Genomic DNA, 13625 nt, shown 5'->3' on the forward strand with positions numbered 1-13625 from the left:
GATGAGCGTAAGTGTTTAATTTTTAGAAGATTCCAGTTATCTAGCTTGTTCTCTGGAGCTTGTGTGTTGTTGCTTGTGATTTGTAACCTGTTAATGCTGTGTATTAGGGCCCTAACATTGATCCTATTTTTTCTTCTATGAGCTTCATAGTGTTTGGCTTTATATTTAGGTCTTTGATCCATTTTGAGTTAGTTTTTGTGTATGGTGTGAGGTATGGGTCCTGTTTCATTATTTTGCAGCTGGACATCCAGTTTTACCAGCACCATTTTTTAAAAAGACTGTCTTTTCCCCATTTGATGGACTTTGGGCCCTTGTCGAAGATCAGGTGGATGAATTTACATCTGGGTTCTCAATTCTGTTCTGTTGGTCAATGTAGCTGTCACTGTACCAGTACCAGGCTGTTTTGACTACTGTTTTTTTTTTTTTTTTAGCTGTATAGTAGGTTTTGAGGTCAGGTAGTTCGAGTCCTCCTACTTTATTCTTCTTCTTTAGTAGTGCTTTACTTATCCGGGGCCTCTTCCTTTTCCATTTAAAGTTAATGATAAGTTTTTCCATCTCTTTTAAGAATGTTGCTGATTTATTTGGATTGGGATTGCATTGTGTTTGTAAATTGCTTTGGGTAGAATTGCCATTTTCATAAGGCTGAGTCTACCTATTCATGACCGTGGTATGTTTTTCCGTTTATGTAGATCTCTTTTGGTTTCTTGCAGTAGTGTTTTGTAGTTTTCTTTGTATAGGTCTTCTACCTTCCTGGTTAGATTTATTCCCAAGTATTTTACTTTTTTAGGGGCTATTATAAGTGGAACTATGTTCCTGATTTCTTTTCATCATTCTCTTTATTGGTGTATAGGAATCCAACTGATTTGTGTATGTTTATCTTGTATCCTGCTGCTCTGCTGAATCTTTCTATTAGTTCCAGCAGTTTTCTGGCGGAGTCTTTTGGATTTTTGAAGCATACTATCATATTACCCGCAAATAAGGAGAGTTTAACTTCTTCATTTCCAATTTGGATGCCCTTTACTTCTGTTTTTTGCCTTATTGCTGTAGCTAAGACTTCCAACAGAATACTAAACAGGAGTGGTGATAATGGGCATCCTTGTCTTCTTCCTGTTCTCAAGGGGACTGTTTTCAGCCTTTCTTCATTGAGAATGATGTTGGCCATTGGTTTCACGTAGATGCCCTTTATTATGTTGAGAAATTTCCCTTCTGTACCTATTTTATTGAGAGTTTTCATCAGGAATGGGTGTTGGACTTTGTTAAATGACTTTTCTGCATCTATTGAGATGATCATGTGATTATTTTCTTTCCTTTTATTTATGTGGTGGATTATGTTGATTGATTTTCTAATGCTGAACCATCCTGGCATATCTGCTATGAATCCTACTTGGCCATGGTGTATTATTTTTTTGATATGATGCTGAATTCTATTGGCTAGAATTTTGTTGAGAATTTTTTGCATCTATATTCATGAGCCCCCACGTGTCTCTCAGTTTGTCGTACTGTGGGGGCTTGCGTATTGCTGTGATGCTGGTAGCTATGCCACCGATATTCAGATACCAGCAGGGTCACCCATGGAGGACAGGTTTCAGCTGAGCTTCCAGACTAAGACAGACTAGGAAGAAGGACCCGGCAGTCTACTTCTGAAAAGCATCAGCCAGTGAAGACCTTATGAATAACAGCGGGCCATTGTCTGATATAGTGCTGGAAGATGAGCCCCCCAGATTGGAAGGCACTCAAAAGATGACTGGGGAAGAGCTGCCTCCTCAAATAGAGTCGACCTTTATGACGTGGATGGGGTAAAGCTTTCGGGACCTTCATTGGCTGATGTGGCATGACTTGAAATGAGGAGAAACAGCTGCAAACATCCATTAATAATCGGAACCTGGAATGTACGAAGTATGAATCTAGGAAAATTGGAAATCATCAAAAATGAAATGGAATGCATAAACACTGATATCCTAGGCATTAGTGAGCTGAAATGGACTAGTATTGGCCATTATGAATCAGACAATCATATAGTCGACTATGCTCAGAATGAAAACTCGAAGGGAATGGTGTTGCATTCATCGTCAAAAAGAACGTTTCAAGATCTATCCTGAAGTACAACGCAGTCAGTGATAGGATAATATCCATACGGCTATATGGAAGACCAGTTAATACGACTATTATTCAAATTTCCCCACCAACCACTATGGCCAAAAGTGAAGAAGTAGAAGATTTTTATCAGCTGCTGCAGTCTGAAATTGAGCCCACATGCAATCAAGATGCATTGATAATTACTGGCAATTGGAATACGAAAGTTGGAAACAAAGAAGAAGGATCAGTAGTTGGAAAATATGGCCTTGGTGATAGAAACAATGCTGGAGATCGAATGATAGAATTTTGCAAGACCGACAACTTCTTCATTGCAAATACCTTCTTTCACCAGCATAAACGACGACTATACACATGGATCTCACCAGATGGAACACACAGAAATCAAATTGACTACATCTGTGGAACGAAATGATGGAAAAGCTCAATATCGTCAGTCAGAACAAGGCCAGGGGCTGACTGTGGAACAGACCATCAGTTGCTCATATGCAAGTTCAAGCTGAAACTGAAGAAAATCAGAGCAAATCCACAAGAGCCAAAATATGACCTTGGGTATATCACACCTGAATTTAGAGACCATCTGAAGAATAGATTTGACGCATTGAACACTAGTGGCCAAAGACCAGTCGAGTTGTGGAATGACATCAAAGACATCATCCATGAAGAAAGCAAGAGGTCACTGAAAAGTCAGGAAAGAAAGGAAGGACCAAGATGGATCTCAGAGGAGACTCTGAAACTTGCTGTTGAGCATCAAGCAGCTAAAGCAAAAGGAAGAATTGATGAAGTAAAAGAACCGAACAGAAGATTTCAAAGGGCCTCTCGAGAAGACAAAGTAAAGTATTATAATGACATGTGCAAAGAACTGGAGATGGAAAACCAAAAGGGCAGAACACGCTCGGCATTTCTCAAGCTGAAAGAACTGAAGAAAAAATTCAAGCCTCGAGTTCAATAGTGAAGGATTCCATGGGTAAAATATTAAACGATGCAGGAAGCATCAAAAGAAGATGGAAGGAATACACAGAGTCATTATACCAAAAAGAATTAGTCGATATTCAACCATTTCAAGAGGTGGCATATAATCAGGAACCGATGGTACTGAAGGAAGACTTCCAAGCTGCTCTGAAAGCATTGGTGAAAAACAAGGCTCCAGGAATTGATGGAATATCAATTGAGATGTTTCAACAAACAGATGCAGTGCTGGAGGTGCACACTCGTCTATGCCAAGAAATATGGAAGACAGCTTCCTGGCCAACTGACTGGAAGAGATCCATATTTTTGCCTATTCCCAAGAAAGGTGACCCAACCGAATGTGGAAATTTTAGAACAATATCATTAATATCACATGCAAGCAAAATTCTGCTGAAGATCATTCAAAAACAGCTGCAGCAGTATATCGACAGAGAACTGCCAGAAACTCAGGCCAGTTTCAGCAGAGGACATGGAACCAAGGATATCATTGCTGATGTCAGATGGATCCTGGATGAAAGCAGAGAATACCAGAAGGATGTTTACCTGTGTTTTATTGTCTGTGCAAAGGCGTTCGACTCTGTGGATCATAACGAACCGTGGTTAACATTGTGAAGAATGGGAATTCCAGAACACTTAATTGTGCTCATGAGGAACCTTTACATAGATCAAGAGGCAGTTGTTTGGACAGAACAAGAGGATACCGATTGGTTTAAAGTCAGGAAAGGTGTGCGTCAGGGTTGTATTCTTTCACCATACTTAATCAATCTGTATGCTGAGCAAATAATCCGAGAAGCTGGACTATATGAAGAAGAACGGGACATCAGGATTGGAGGAAGACTCAGTAACAACCTGCGTTATGCAGATGACGCAACCTTGCTTGCTGAAAGTGAAGAGGACTTGAAGCAGTTAGTAATGAAGATCAAAGACCACAGCCTTCAGTATGGACTGCACCTCAACAGAAAGAAAACAAAAATCCTCACACCTGGACCAATGAGCAACATCATAATAAAGGGAGAAAAGATTGAAGTTGTCAAGGATTTCATTTTACTTGGATCCACAATCAACACCCACGGAAGCAGCAGTCAAGAAATCAAAAGACACATTGCATTGCGTAAATTTGCTGCAAAGGACCTCTTTAAAGTGTTGAAGAGCAAAGATGTCATCCTGAAGACTAAGGTGTGCCTGACCCAAGCCATGGTATTTTCAATCGCATCATATGCATGTGAAAGCTGGACAATGAATAAGGAAGACCGAAGAAGAGTTGACACCTTCGAATTGTGGTGTTGGCGAAGAATATTGACTATACCATGGACTGCCAAAAGAACGAACAAATCTGCCTTGAAAGAAATGTGGCCAGAATGCTCCTTAGAGGCAAGGATGGCGAGACTGCGTCTTACATACTTTGGACATGTTGTCAGGAGGGATCAGTCCTTAGAGAAGGACATCATGCTTGGCAGAGTACAGCGTCAGTGGAAAAGAGGAAGACCCTCAACAAGGTGGATTGACACAGTGGCTGCAACAATGAGCTCAAGCAGAACAAGGATTTTAAGGATGGCGCGGGACCAGGCAGTGTTTCGTTCTGTTGTGCATAGGGACGCTATGAGACAGAACCGACTTGATGGCACCTGAAAACAGCAACAACAATATTCATGAGAGATATTGGTCTGTAATTTTCTTTGTTTGTGGTGTCTTTTCTTGGTTTTGGTATCAGGGTCATGCTGGCTTCATCCAATGAATTTGGAAGTATCGCTTCCTTTTCTGTGTTCTGAAAGAATTTGAGTAGTACTGGTGTAAGCTTTTCTGTGAATGTTTGGTAGAATTCTCCATCGAAGCTGTCTGGGCCAGGGCTTTTATTGGTTGGGAGTTTTTTTTTTTTTTTAAATCTTTTCATTCTCTTCTCTTGTTATGGGTCTGTTCAGATTTTCAATGTCATTTTGTGTTAGTTTGGGTAGGTAGTGTGTCTCTAGAAATTTGTCCATTTCCACTAGGTTTTCAAATTTGTTGGAGTATAGTTTTTCATAATACTCTGTTGTGATCCTTTTTACTTCAGTTGGGTCTGTTGTAATGTCCTGCATTTCATTTCTTATTTGGGTTATTTGCATTCTCTCCGGTTTTTCTTTTGTCACTTTGGCCAGTGGTTTGTCAATTTTGTTAATCCTTTCAAGGAACCAACTTCTGGTTTTGTTGATCCTTTCTATGGTTTTTCTACTCACTATTTTATTTATTTCTGCTCTGCTCTTTATTATTTCCTTTCTTCTGGTGGCTGTGGCCTTCTTTTGCTGTTCTCTTTCTGTTTGTTTAAGTTGTGTAGCTAATATTTTGATTTTGTCCCTTCTTTTTTTGATGTGTGCATCTAGTGGTATAAATTGACCTCTGAGGACTGCCTTTGCTTTGCCCCAAAGGTTTTGGTATGATGTGTTTTCATTCTTGTTTGATTCTAGGAACTTTTTGTTTCCATCTTTGATTTCTTCTATTACCCAGTGGTTTTTAAAGAGTGTGTTATTCAGTTTCGATGTAATTGATTTTTTTCCCCCTTGGTCTTCTTGTTAATTTCTACTTTGATGGTACTGTGGTCAGAGAGGATACTTTGTATTATCTCAGTGTTTTGGATGTTGTTGAGGGTTGCTCTGTGGCCTAATATATGGTCTATTCTGGAGAACATTCCATGTGCATTGGAAAAGAATGTGTACTTTGCAGCTGTTGGGTGGAGTGTTCTGTATATGTCTGTGAGGTCAAGTTAGCTGATTGTGCTCTTTAGCTCTTATCTTTGTTGAGTTTCTTTGTAGATGTTCTGTCCTTTACTGATAGTGGTGTGTTGAAGTCTCCCACTATTATTGTGAAACTGTCAATTTCTGTTTTTAGTGTTTTTAGGGCGTATTTTATGCATTATGGAGCCCTGTTGTTGGGCGCGTAGGTGTTTATTATGGTGAAGTCTTTGTGATGAATGATCATCCCTTTAATCGTTATATAGTGCCCTTCTTTGTCTGTTATGGTTGATTTTGTTTTGAAGTCTATATTATTGGAGATTAGTATTGCTACTCTGGCTCATTTTTGGTAGTAATTTGCTTGATATATTTTTTTCCATCCTTTGATTTTTAATAAATTTACGTCTTTGTTTCTAAGGTGTATCTTTTGTAGATAGCGTATTGATGGATCCTTTTTAAATCCATTCTGTCACTCTCTGTGTCTTTATGAGTATATTTAGACCATTTACATTCAGTGTAATTATTGATAGGTGTGAGTTTATTGCTGTCATTTTGTAGTGCTTTTTTTGTGGTGCTAACATTTTCTTTGTTCCGTTTACTCTCCTGTGCTGAGTTAGTTTTGTTTGTGGATTTCTTTTTCATTTCTTTTGTTTTTGTAGATTTTGTTTATATTGAGACTCTATGTTTTTCTTTATTTTGATGAGTAGGTTTAATTTTCTTTGTGGTTACCTTGGAATTTACCCTTATCTTCCTAGGTTTGAACCAGTCTATTGTTACTTGGTATTGCCTTGCCATCCTCTCCATTAGAAAGTTCCATACCTATACAATTTATTCCCTCTTTTATTGCTCTGACGTTGTTGTCATTTACAGATTAACCTCTCTAGTTCCCTGTTGCAATTCTTTTGGTTTTGGAAAGTCCTTGAGAGTTCATTTTTATGTTGATATCTGGCTGGTATTGTCTTGCCTCCTAGATTCCGGCTGTGGTCTGATATTGTTTGTTTTCAGTAGGAGGATTCCCTTTAATAATTCTTGTAAATTTGGTTTGGTTTTTACATATTCCCTTCATTTCTGTTTATCTGGAAATGTCCTAATTTCACTATCATATTTGAATGAAAATTTTTTCAGGGTATATGATTCTTAGTTTGCAACTTTTTTTCTTTCAGGGTTTTATATATGTCATCCCACTGCCTTCTTGCCTGCATGGTTTCTGCTGAATAATCACAGCTTAGTCTTATTGTTTCTCCTCAGTATGTGACTCTTTGTTTTTCTTGAGCTGCTCACAGGATTTTTTGTCTTTGGTTTTAGTGAGTGTGATTATGATATGCCTTGGTGTTTTTCTTTTGGGGTGTATACTATATGTGGTTCGTTGAGCTTCTTGGATGGTCAGCTTTTCATCATTCATTATATTACGGAAGTTTTCTGTCAGCAATTCTTCAGTGATCTTCTCTTTGTTTTCCATTTTGTCTCCCCATTCTGGAGCTCCGATCACTTGCAAATTTTTGCTTTTGATTGTATCCCACATAATTCTCAGTGTTTCTTCATTTTTCTTTGTTCTTTTTTCTGATTTTACCTCAAACAGAGTTGAATCCAAGTGTTTGTCTTCAGTTTCACTGATTCTGTCTCCCATCATTTCACACCTGCTCCTCAGCCATTCTATAACATTGTTCATTTCTGAAATCTTTTTATCTTTTGGATTTCTAGTTGTTATTTTTGTATGATTTTTAATTGTGAGTTTATTTTGGCATTTTATTCCTGCGTTACTTTCCTGAATTGTTCTATTGTTTTGTATTTATTTTCCATGAATTTGTCTGCCTTTTCCATAAATTTGCCTATTTTTTCCTCATTTTTGTCTGCTTTTTGCTTCAGCTCTTGGTTTGCTCTGAATACTAGATATTCAAATTCCCTGTCAGGTAGTTCTAGTGCCTTTTCTTCTACTGGGAAGTCATCTGATGTTTTATTTTGGATGCCTACTGTGGAACCATCCTGTCTGTTTTTTTTTAATATGTTTTGATATTGTCTGCTGTCTTTGAGACATTGAGTGGTTATTTTCTTCATTTCTTGATTGTAGATTTGTTTGTTTTGTTCTGCTTTTTTGTTTTATTTGCTTATGTCTGAGCAGGCGGACTGTGCATTCTTTGTTGTTTGCTCATCTGTAGTCACAATAGTTCTCACTTCCTTGTCCAATGGGCAGGGCCAGTCAATCAGCTATATGCAGCAGGGCAGATCCAGCTGAAAGGGAGGGACTGGGGTGGGTTGTTTGTGGCACACACTTTTTTTTACTAGGGCTGAAAGGGCGGGCCAGGAATCAGTGCTGGGCAGGTTCCAGTAGGCTGTGCCTGTGCTGCTGTAGGGTGTGATGTTCAGTGCATGGTGCAGGTAGGGAGGAAAGTGGGGGGGAGGTTGTGATGTGAGGAGCTAATAGGGGTATGGGAAAGAGGAGAGAGTGGTGAGAGAATCAGGGGCTGAAAACAAACAAGCAAAATAAGAAAGAAAAAAAAGTGCTAAGGGAGCTTGTCATTGGAGTGGAGAGAAAAGAAACTGAGAAATGAAGAAAAGAAAATAAGAAAAATACAAAAGAAAGAAAAAGGGAAAAAGAGAGAAAAAAACTAGATATAAATTTAAAAAAAAGAAAAAAGGAAAAGCCCCCAGGAGTCCCATCGGTGGGGCTGCTAAAACTAGGAAAGTGGTTCCCAGGCTGCATGGTATAGCCTGGCTAGAGGGGGTGTAGATGTCACACAGCATCAGGCATTCAGGAGACAGGAAAAGGAAATAAATGTAGAGAGACGAGAACTGAGAAATGAGGAAGGACAGAAAAGGAAAAAGAGAGGGAAGAAGGAAAGGCACCCAGGGATCCTACCTGCGCAGCTGTGCAGACTACGGGAGTGGCTTCTAAGCCGTGCAGTGCAGTCTGGCTAGAAGGGGCTCCCAAGCTGTGAAAAGAAAAAGAAAACAAACAAAACAGAACAACGCAAAACAAGGCAAAAAAAAAAAAAAAGCCCCAGGGATCCCACCAGCGTGGGATCCACTGACTAAAGCTGACTTGGCTACAGCCACTGCTGAATGCCCAATCTGCCAGCAGCAGAGACCAACACTGAGTCCCCAGTATGTCACCATCACTCGAGGTGATCAGCCAGCAACCTGGTGGCAAGGTGATTACATTGAAACACTTCCTTCATGGAAATGGCAGTGTTTTGCCCTTTGTGGAATAGAGGCTTACTCTGGATATGGATTTGCCTTCCTGCGCGCAATGCTTCTACCAAAAGTATCATCCATAGACTGACAGAATGCCTTATCCACCATCATGGTATCCCACACAGCATTGCCTCTGATCAAGGGACTCACTTCACAGTAAATGAAGTGCAGCAGTGGGCCCATGTTTATGGAATTCACTGGTCTTACCTTGTTTCCCATCATCCTGATGCTTGTGGCTTGATAGAATGATCGAATGTCCTCCTAAAGACATAATTACAGTGCCAGTTAGGTGGCAATGCCTTGGGGCAGTGTTCTCCAGGAGGCTGTATATGCTCTAAACTAGCGTTTAATATATTGTGCTGTTTCTCCCATAGCCATAGTTCATGGATCAAGGAATCAAGGGGTGGAAATGGGAGTGGCACCACTCACTATTATCTCTCATCACCCACTCACAAGATTTTTGCTTCCTGTCTCCGCAACCTCATGCTCTATAGGTCTAAGTTCCAAAGGAAGGAATGCTCTCACGAGGAGACACATCACTGATTCCATTGAACTTGAAACTAAGAATGCCACTGGGGTACTTTGGGTTCCTTATGCCTCTGGATCAACAGGCAAAGAAGGGAGTTACCATACTGACTTTTGTGATTGACCCTGATTACCAAGAGGAAATTGGCTTGACATTACATAATGGAGGTAAAGAAGAGTATGTCTGGAATACAGGAGATCCCTTAGGCGTCTCTTAATACTACCGCGCCCTGTGATTAAAGTCATGGACTAACTACCACAACCCAACTCTGTCATGACTACTAATGGCCCAGACCCTTCAGGAATGAACCTTTGGGTCACCCCACCAGGCACAGAACCACAACCAGCTGAGGTGCTTGCTGAGGGTAAAGGGAATACAGAATGGGTGGTGGAAGAAGGTAGTTCTAAATACCAGTTACAGCCTTGTGATCAGTTTCCGAAGTGAGGACTGTAATTGTTATTAGTATTTCTGCTTCGTATGTGTGCATCAAATATTTTGTTTTCTTCGCTTATAAAGTATAAGATGTAAATGGGACTAGTGAGTTTTCAGTTGTATGTGTGTTAGTTTTATCATGTTAGGTGGAAGTATGACTTTGTAATTATCTTTATTCAGAGATTATGTATAGTTTGGGGAGATGTGTACAGGTGTCAAGTTGACAAGGGGTGGATGGTGATGATTAAGATTGTGTGTCAGCTTGGCTGGGCCATGATTCTCAGTGTTTTGGCAGTTGTATAATGTTGTGATCACTTCCCTGTTGAAATTTGGTATGTGATCATCCCCACGATGGAATGTCCTGAGTAGTACCAGTGGGGGTAGAGACTGGCAGTTCACCACCCCCTGAGCCATCATCTCTCTGCCTTCCACTGCCTACTTCCTTCCTGCTTTCCTTGCCAAGGTGTTTTTGCCAGTTCTGGATCCTGCAGCTGCCTCTTGTTTGTCTGACCTCTGGCTCTTGGGACTTGAGCTAGCAGCTTACCTGTCAATCTTGGGATTCATTGATCTTCATAGCCTGTGAGCAAGAGTTCTGCTCTCCAACTTGCCAACCTTGGGTTCTCCAGCCCCTGTGGCTATGTGAATCAGAAACCTCTATCCTGATCCACAGACTTGGGACATTCCAGCCTCTACAATTGAGTGAGCTGTTTCCTTGATATAAATCTCTCTCTCTATATATGTATTTATACTCTTCACTGGTTTTGCTTCTCTAGAGAACCCAGCCTATGACAAAGGAAGAGAGACATAAGAAACTAGATTAAAAAGGAAGAGAGAGAGAGAAAGGCACATGTGGCCAGGTGGTCAGGATAAAGGAATGGAAGGGAAGTAGAGAGAGACAAGAAATCGAGAAGAAAAAAAAAGGTACCTGGTGGTTGGGAAGAAGAAAAGGAAGGAAGGTAGATAGAGACAAGAAACTGAGGGAAAAAAATCCCCAATGGACGCCACCAGAAGCTGGTCCCCAGCCAAGTGGAGCTGCACTGCCCATCAAAAAGAAGCAGAGATGGCACATGGCATCAGGTTTTCAGGAGAAGGGTAAGGAAGGAAGTTAGGGACAAGAAACCGAGAAAAGGAGAGGAAAATTAAAAAAATGCCCAGAGGGAGCCCACTGGTGTGGTGGTACAGAATGGGGAAGTGGCTCCCCAGCTGAGCAGTGCTGCACAGCCTGTGTCAAAGGAGCACAGATGGCACATGGTGCCAGGTGTTCAGGAGAAAAGAAGGGAAGCATGATAAAGAGAGAGACAAGAAACTGAGAAAAGGAAAAATAAAATCCCCAAGGGAGTCCACTGGCTTGGCAGTGCAGACCGAGGAAGTGGCTCCCTAGCCAAGTGGGCTGCATAGCCTATCTAGAAGGAGTGGAGTTGTCACACAGCATGAGGTTTTAAGGGGAAAGGAAAAGAAGGAAGGTAGAGAGAGACGAGAAACATAGAAATGAAGAAAAACAAAAAGGAAAAAAGAAAATGTCGCCAGGGAGCCCAGTGGCATGGCAGTGCAGACCAGAGTTATGGTTCTCTAGCTGAGCAATGCTGCACAGAAGCATTGCTTCTCTAGAGAACCCAGCCTATGACAAAGGAAGAGAGACATAAGAAACTAGATTAAAAAGGGGGAGAGAGAGAGAAAGGCACATGTGGCCAGGTGGTCAGGATAAAGGAATGGAGGGAAAGTAGAGAGAGCATCAAGAAGGAGTGGAGATGGTACACAGAGCCAGGTGTTCGACAGAAAGGAAAGGAAGGAGGTGAGAGAAAAGAAACCAAAAGAAGCCAGAAAAAGCAACAACAGCAACAACAACAACAAAAAAATGGCACTGAAGGAGCCAGCCAGTGTGGGCAGGGCGAATCCAAGCAGCAGGGAGCCAGTGTTTCCCCGGCCAAACAACCAAGGCCCACTGGTAAGCAGTGGAGGTCCAGCAGAGGGAAGAAGGGTGGGGAATGGGAAATCGTGTGCCACTGATTACCAGGTGCTCTCTCTCTTGCTGGGAACTCCATGAAGCTGCCTACCTGTACTCTCTGTCCATCTTTCGTGGTAGCTGAGGAGTCCAAGATGCCAAATCCGTGCTACGTTAGCTCGTAGGGGTCCTCCACTCTGTTTTATCTCTCCTCGCTCTGTGTTCTCTGTCAGTTTCTTATTCCATTCGGTTCTTGGTTGAGTTCTTTTTTCCTTCATTTGTTGCTTAGGGTTCCAGGATTGACGTTTGTCTCTGTTTTACTTAGTTTGTCGAATCTTTGCTATGAAGGGACTGCATGGTGCTTCTGTCTATAGCACCATGTTGGCTCTGTACCCATTTAAACAATAACTCCCCGTTCACCCTCCCACCAGGCCCTGGTAACCTCCAATCTGCTGTGTATCTATGAATTTGCCTATTCTAGATATTTCATGTAAGTGGAATCATACAATACTTGTCCTTTTGTGTTTGGCTTATTTCACTTAGCGTAATGTTCTCAAGATTCATCTACATCATAGCATGTATCAGAACTTCATTTCTTTTTATGACTGAATAATACTGCATTGTATGTATATACCGCATTTGTTTATCCATTCATTTGTTGATGGACATGAGTTGTTTCCACATTTTGGCTGTTGCGAATAAGCTGCTATAAACACTGGTTTATAAGAATTTGTTTGAGTCCTTGTTTTTTATTCTTTTGGGTATATATCTAGGAGTGGAATTGCTGTTTCATGATAATTACAGGTTTCACTTTTTGAGATACCACCAAACTGTTTCCACAGTGGCTGCCTCATTTTGGACCCCTTGTGGCGCAGTGGTTAAGAGTTCAGCTGCTAACCAAAAGATTGGCAGTTTGTTTAATGATAATTCTAGGTTTCACTTTTTGAGACACCACCAAACTGTTTCCACAGTGGCTGCATCATTTTATATTCCCACTAGCATTGGATGAGGGCTCCAATTTCTCCACATGCTCAACAGCTCCTGTCATTTTCCTTGTTTTTTATTATAGCCATCCTAGTAAGGGTGAAGCAGTATCTCATTGAGGTTTTGATTTGCATTCCTGTAATGAGTAATGATGTTGAGCATTTTTTATGTGCTTATTGGCCATTTTTGTATCATCTTTATTTATTTTTTTTGGAGAAATGTCTGTTCAAGTCCTTTGGCCATTTTTTAATTGGTCTGTCTTTTTGTTGTTGAATTGTAGGAATTTTTATATATTCTAAATATTAACCCCTTATCACATAAATGATTTGCAAATATTTTCTACCGTTCCGTAGGTTGTCTCTTTACCTTCTTGATAAAGTCCTTTGATACACAAATGTTTTCAATTTTGATGAAGTCCAATCTATCTGTTTTCTCTTTTGTTTCCTGTGCTTTTGGTGTCATCTTTAAGAAACTGTTGCCAAATCCAAGGTCATGAAGATTTGCTCCTATGTTTTCTTCTAAGAGTTTTTTACTTTTAGATCTTAATTTAGGGCTTTGATCCACTTTGAGTTAACTTTTTTGTATGGTGTGAGGAAGAGACTCATCTTCATTCTTTTGCATGTAGATATCCTGTTTTCCCTATACCGTTTCCTGAAGAGACTCTTCTTTCCCCATTGAATGGTTTTTGTACCCATCTCAAAAATCAATTCACCATAGGTGTGAGGATTTATTTCTGGGCTTTCAATTTTATCCTATGTGTCTATATGCCTTTATGCCAATA

General features: G+C 40.5%; 1 protein-coding gene across 1 annotated transcript in view; it reads left to right on the top strand.

The window, feature by feature from the left end:
• Positions 1-13625, top strand: part of TEX11 (testis expressed 11) — a 515004-nt gene that overhangs the window by 45302 nt on the left and 456077 nt on the right.

This window comes from Elephas maximus, chromosome X (assembly GCF_024166365.1).
Source record: "Elephas maximus indicus isolate mEleMax1 chromosome X, mEleMax1 primary haplotype, whole genome shotgun sequence".
Lineage (NCBI taxonomy): Eukaryota > Metazoa > Chordata > Mammalia > Proboscidea > Elephantidae > Elephas > Elephas maximus.